This window comes from Python bivittatus, unplaced genomic scaffold, assembly GCF_059951505.1.
Source record: "Python bivittatus isolate LINGU-HERP-01145 unplaced genomic scaffold, Pbiv_v1 ctg000980_np1212, whole genome shotgun sequence".
Classification (NCBI taxonomy): domain Eukaryota; kingdom Metazoa; phylum Chordata; class Lepidosauria; order Squamata; family Pythonidae; genus Python; species Python bivittatus.
In genome coordinates, this window is record NW_028277125.1 from 17,255,711 (window position 1) to 17,262,660 (window position 6,950).

The 6,950-nt window shown below is 55.9% G+C and overlaps 1 pseudogene; it reads right to left on the reverse strand.

Annotated features, from left to right (window-relative positions):
* The window catches only part of LOC148213550 (G patch domain-containing protein 4-like), a 65,631-nt pseudogene extending 59,108 nt beyond the window's left edge, over positions 1-6,523 (reverse strand).
* Positions 6,524-6,950: the final 427 nt, after the last annotated feature.

Sequence of the window (6,950 nt, forward strand, 5' to 3'; positions counted from 1 at the left end):
TTCTAGCCTACCAGGGTTTGCCAAAAGAACTACTGATTATATAGAGCAAAACTACTAAGAGCAAAAAAATCCCATGCCATTATAGATTGTTGCAATTATAAACTATAGCCTGGAGACAGAGATCAGTAAAGCAGGGGGAAAGGAAAGTTAAATATATAAATGGAATTAAAAAGAGGAATGCAGGTACATTTCTAGGCAGTCAAAAGTACCAAGTAGGAGTACGTAGAGAAGACTACAGATTTTAGTTCATTATATACTATGATGAAGGCAAAGAAAGGGCAAGTGGAAAATATGGAGGCCAGGATCCTTGTGGAAATTTATTCTTAAGTAGATTTAACATGGTCTTTCTTCTCCTTAAGCAGCCCAACAAATTACAGCACAAAGATCCAAGCAATTTGAAAAGCCTAAGTGATGTAAGATCATTTGCTGTGAGAGTTAGTGAAAAATAATTTGATGCAGAATTAGAATGGAATGCTTGGCCAAGGCAGCCATAGGTATGGGCAATTCTGGGAAGAGAAACTCAAACAACCAGAAAGAAGCTCAAGACAACCAGGACCTTTTCTGACAGGGGATTATCTAACATGGTACTTTGAAAACTCATTGCAATTCGTTTCAGAAAGTAATTTATGGGCCAAGCCATATTTATCCATTTACATGTAGTCCTCACTTAATGACTGTTCTAACAACAGTTCAAAGTTATGTTGCCCTCGGAAAAAGTGCTTTACAACCTGTACTTATGCTTACAACCATGGCAAACCATCACACCACCCCCTGTGGTCACGTGATTGTGATTTGTAACCTTTTTTTACAACAGTTGTTAAGCAAATTACTGCAGTCGTTCAGCAAATCACATGGTCATTAAGTGAATTCCAGCAAAAATGTCCATTGGCAAATCTGGATTTGTTTAATAACCACGTGATTTGTTTAATGATGTGGTGATTTGCTTAATGAGCATCATAAAAATGGTTGTAAAATTGGATCCAGTCATGTGGTGACTCACTTAATGACTGCCCCACCTAACAAGCAATTTTCTGGTCCCTATTGTGGTCGTTAAGTGAGGACTACCTGTATTTAGGATTCATGGGATATATTGTTGGTTCTATTGTAGCTAAAATTGAGTAAGATTGAGCCCCACAACTTTTTGTCAACATTTTAAAATATAACACAGGAAGTCAGAGTAGTGTGCTGACAGCTTTCTGTATGTCTGAGTCAAAGAAGAGGTAGAGGTGTGAGTGTAAGGTTTGCCCCGTTCGACAGAGAAACTCCCGTGACACGTGTGGTTCACAAAAGAGGTTTACTCATGTGTAACGTAGCAGTCACAAGCAAAGCCAGGACTGGCTTGGTACAATTGCATCACTCGTTATATTCCCCCCTTCCCGCGCTTTTTTCCGCCCTGCGATCGCGTTACCGCTGCGGATTATCGGCCCCCCAATAATCCCTCTTGATTGTCCATGATGGCAGGTTCGGTCAGGGTCCATTGTCCCTGATTGGCAGTCCCCCTCCGGCTTGGGTTGGTCCCCCCTGGTTACTTGCAAGCCCGAGGGTTCCGTGTTGCGTGGCGATCTTGTTTCGCTGCCTGCGGCCCCGTTCATTGTTGGCTCGTGCCGTTATCAGTGTATAGTTAAAACTTCCGCTGCGGTTTAACTGTTTGGCTGGGCGCAGGTGGCCCATTAATTAGCGGCGCTTTCAGTTCCTCTTTCCCTCGCTAGCTGCCACCGGTGGAGTTTGCGTGGTCTGGCTGCGAGCTTCCCCGAAGCCCCGTGCTGACCGAACCTGACATACCACCCCCCTGAAAACAAATCCCTGCCCGATATTTCGGTTTCCCGGGGTATTTGTTGTAAAAGTCCCGTACTAGGTCCGGCGCTCTTATGTGGGTTTTGCTTACCCATTCGCTGTGGGACTTGGGAAAATGTTTCCATTGCACTAGGAGCTGGACCTGCCCCTTGTGGCTCCTGGCGTCCAGTATCTGGTTGATCTCAAAATGCTGCTCCCCACCGACCATGATGGGTGGTGGCACCCCCTCTGCCTTGTGCCAGGCGTTCCCCGGCTGGTGCAGCTTTAGCAGGCTGCAGTGGAACACCAGGTGGATCTTCCCGAGGCTTTTCGGGAGCGTCAGCCTGACGGTTACTGGATTGATGACCTCTGCAATGGGGAACAGCCCCACAAACCTCGGGCTGAGTTTTTTCGATGTCTGGTGTGTCTTTAGGTTTTTGGTTGACAAATACACCTGGTCCCCCACTTTCCACTGCCCCTCGGGGAGTCTCTTGCGGTCCGCGTGTTTTTTGTAATCGGCTTTGGCTCTTTGCAATGCGGCGTGCGCCGCTCGCCGGGTGGCATCGATTTGGGCGAACCAGGCGTCCAGGGAGTTGATTTGGGATTCCAGCTGAGGCAACTCCAGCATGGGGACGAAGTCTTTCCCGGTGGCTACTTTGAATGGAGAAAAGCCGATACTTTTGTGGACGGCGTTATTGTATGCTACTTCCATGAATGGCAGTAGCTCCGCCCAATCGTCCTGTTGGTGTCCCATGTAGCAGCGCAGCTACTGTTCGAGCCCCCCATTCAGGCGTTCCGTGGTTCCGTCCATCTGCGGATGCGCCGTGGAGGAAAGGGCTTGCTTCGTCCCCACCCGCTTCAGGAACTCCCTCCAGAACCGCGCGATGAAGTTGCCACCCCGATTGCTGACGACCCGTCGGGGCGCGCCGTGCAGCTGGTAAATATGTTGCACGAACAGCCTCGCCAACCTCTCTGCCGTGGGGACTCGCCGGCACGCTACAAAGTGCGCTTGTTTGGAGAATAAGTCTGTAACCACCCAAATGGCGGTCTTCCCCTTACTCTCCGGGAGCTCTACTATGAAGTCCATGGCGATCTCTTGCCATGGGCCGTCGGGCTCCGCTACCGACTGGAGTAACCCCCTAGGCTTGCCTTTGGTCCCTTTCGCCGTCGCGCACACCGGGCAACCCCCCGAGTATGCCTCCACGTCCTTCTGGAGCGTTGGCCACCAGAACTGCCGCCGAATTAAGTGGAGCGTCTTCACAAAGCCGTAATGCCCCACGTTCCGGCTGTCGTGGGCTCTTTCCATGACCCCCCGTCGGCACCCCTCGGGTACGTACAACTTCCCTTCGTGCCACCACAAACCCTCTTGGCTGGTTAGCGCTTCTCGGTTTTGCTTGAGCCAAGCGTCCCGCTCTGCCGCCTCCGCAGACCCTTGCTTTACCTCAGGCGCCGCGTCCCGTCGCTCCCCATTGGTCTGGCTCCGGGTCACTGCCTTTGCAGCCAGCCTGCTGGCAGGGATGATGGAGTCCACGATCTCCTCTCGTAGGCTGGCGTGCTGGGGCATGCGAGACAACCCGTCTGCTAGGAAGTTGCGCTTCCCAGGGATGTGTTTTAGGGTGAACCTGAACCTCCCGAAGTATTGGGACCACCGCGCCTGTTTGGGGGATAGCTTACGCGGGGCCTTCAGGGCCTCGAGGTTCTTGTGGTCCGTCCACACCTCGAATGGTTCAGCTTCCCCCTCCAATAGATGCCTCCACGTGGCTAGCGCCCACTTGACGGCGTACGCCTCTTTCTCCCACACCATCCACCTTCTCTCTGTCTCTGTGAATTTGCGGGAGGCGTAGGCGCATGGGTGGATGGCCCCCTCCAGGCTGGGCTGGAGCAGGACCGCCCCCATTGCCACGTCTGACGCATCTACTTGTATGATAAACCGCCGATCTGGGTCGGGATGGTGCAGGATCGGCTCCGCTGTGAACTGCCGTTTTAGCTCCTCAAACGCCCCCTGGCATTCCGCAGTCCATGCGAGTGTCATGCTGGGCTTGGGGGGTTTTCCAGTGCCCTTGGTTTTTAGCAAGTCTGTCAGGGGAAGGGCGATTTGGGCGAAGTTCGGGATAAACTGTCTGTAGAAGTTCGCAAACCCCAAGAAGCTTTGAAGTTGCTTCCGGGTTCGCGGCGCTTCCCAGCCCAGAACATCTTTTACTTTCGCCGGGTCCATCTCAATCCCCCGACTGGATATCCGGTAGCCGAGGTAGTCCAGCTGCTCCCGATGAAACTCGCATTTTGATAGCTTTGCGTACAGCTGCGCCTTCAGCAGTCTCTGGAGCACCGTGCGCACCAGGCTCACGTGCTCCGCCAGGGTTTCGGTGTAGATGAGGATGTCGTCCAGGTAGACCAGGACGCCCCGGTAGAGTAGGTCGTGCAGCACCTCGTTTATTAGCTGCATAAACACCCCTGGAGCCCCTTTTAATCCGAACGGCATCACGGAAAATTGGTAGCTTCTGAGCGGCGTGTTGAACGCCGTCTTCCACTCATCTTTTGCGCAGATCCTTACCCTAAAGTAAGCTTCGCGCAAGTCCAGTTTTGTGAACACCCTCCCCTTAGATAGGTGCGACATTAAGTCCTTCATCGGGGGAGGGGGTATTTGTACTCGGTGCTGATTGCGTTCAGCCCCCGGTAGTCCACGCACATCCGGAGCGAGCCATCCTTCTTCTCCCGGAATAGTACCGGGGCCGCTAATGGTGACTTCGCGGGTTGGATGAATCCCCGCACTAGGTTCTTGTCTATGAACTCCCGCAGAGCCCCCATCTCCCTCATTGACAGGGAGTACATTTTCGGTTTGGGCAGCGTTTCCCCTGGCTCTAACTCGATGGCGCAATCACTGGGTCGGTGTGGAGGGAGCTGGTCGGACTCCTTCTCCCCGAACGCCACCGCCAGGTCTCGATATTGCCTCGGGATTCCACCGCTCGTTGTGGGTTCCCCGGACTCTGTCCCTCGTTTTGCAGTTGTTCCGCCAGTCGCCGCTGCCTTCCCACACCTCGGGATCGTTGCAAGTCTCCGGGGTTCCGGCGCTGCTGTTGCTGCTGTTGCCGGCCGGGTCTCGGACTCCGTCTGCTCTCGTCTCGTTTCCCTGTGCCTCGGATCCTCCACTTGCCCGTCTGTGGTTGCGGTCGCGCCCGTCGCCACGGCCCGATCCCCTCTGCTGTCGCACTCCGCCGGCCTGTCGACCCCGAATCGCACTGCCTCCGCCGTCCAGTCGACCCGTGGGTTCCGTCGCTGCAGCCACGCCAAGCCGAGCACCACCGCGTAGTTGGCCACTGGGACCACCACAAATCTTAGTTCTTCCCAGTGGCTCCCGATCGTCATCTGGACCAGCTCGGCGTAATACTGAGCTGGACCCCCCCCTGCCAGCGAGCCGTCTAGCTGGCTGAATGCAATGGGATCCCGGAGGCGCCTCAGCTGTAGTCCGAGTCCCGAGACCACAGCTGGGTGCATCAAGCAGTGGGTACAGCCTGAATCCAGCAGCGCCCGCAGCTGTGCCTCCCCTCCAGATCTCACCCCCCGGATGTGTATCCTCACCCGGAACGGAGGGCAGTCCTCATCCCCGATTGGATCCGTGCGCCTCGGTTCCCCTGCTCGCACTGGGACGCTGTTCAGTGCGAGCGCGCCTCGTTTCCCGCCAGCTCCGAGTCCTCTCCGGAGGATGCTGTCTCCAGGTCGACCACCCCATCTGTCCTCTTTCGGTCACCGCCGCCACTGCACTCTTCCACGGTCAGTCGCCGGCCCTTTTTCCGGTAGGACGCAGGGGCTTGACTTCGGGCCGTGGTGAGGCTCCTTCCCGCTCCGTCGGGCACTGCCCCGCTCGGTGGCCTCTGCCTCCGCACCAGAAGCACAGGTTCGGGGTTCTGGTTGCCTCTCGTCCCCCAGTGGACTGCCGCTGACTGCTCCGCCTTTCCTCTGGGGGTCTCTCCCTTGGCCGGTCCCTCGTCTGGTCCCGTCGCCTCGCGCTTTGTTGAATCTGCCGCCACGCCGATTCCTCCGTTCCGGCTAGCCAGATCCAATCTTTCACTGTGGACGGGTCATCCCGTCCCAGTGCCCGCTCCAGGATCTCCGGATTGAGCCTCCTCTTAAAATACTTCACCCTCAGGGACTCCGGCCAGTCCGTGAGCTTCTCTACCAACCTCCGGAACTCCAGGGCGTACTCCGATACCGACTTGTCCCGCTGTCTGAACTGCAGGATGTCATCTTCAGCCCGCTTGGTGCTCAATGTGTCCTCGAATCTGTCCCGGAGCGCCTGCATGAAGTCGGGGAAACTCCGCAGTTCCACCGCGTTGGCGTCGTATAGTCCGATCACCCAGCTAGCCGCTTGGCCGTCTAACAGCTCGGCCACGTAGGATACTCTATCCTCGTCCCTAGCGAATAGGTGACCACCCCTCTGCATAAAACCCCTGACATGCGTCAAGAAGTGCGGCAGCTGTTCAGGGTCCCCTGAGAACTTCCCGGTGATGCCTCGAAGTCTCAGGGCGTCCGCCGCCCGTCGGTCCACCGACCGGGGCATCATGGGCGGTGCCGGCTGGGGTGCCGGGCTGCCACCCCTGTTGCTCGTGCCATCGCTCACCGCCAATGGTCCCGCGCTCTGTAGCAAGGTCTGGAGCATCGCCTCCACGGCGTCTAGGCGCCGCTCGACCCTCTCCTCTAGTCGGGCGAGCTTCTCGTCCTACTTGCGGTTCTGGGCCCCCGAACCCCGGGTCATCGTGACGCCTGAGCTGTCTGGCCCTTGGTTCACATACATCGACCACCGCTCCGTTGGAGGGTTCCCGGCCCTGGCCACTGTCCCGTCGCTCCCGGGTGGCTCTGACCGTCCCTCCTCGAGTCCGGGTTCCTCGTGCTCCAGCTGACCCACGGATTCCTCGTCGCTGGTCATGCCTGTATTAGAAAGGGAAACGCTCCTCGGTGGCACCGGGTAGTACTAACGGTGAGTCCTGGCTTTATGTAAGGTTTGCCCCGTTCGACAGAGAAACTCCCGTGACACATGTGGTTCACAAAAGAGGTTTACTCATGCGTAACGTAGCAGTCACAAGCAAAGCCAGGACTGGCTTGGTACAATTGCATCACTCATTATATTCCCCCCTTCCCGTGCTTTTTTCCGCCCCGCGATCACGTTACTGCTGCGGATTATC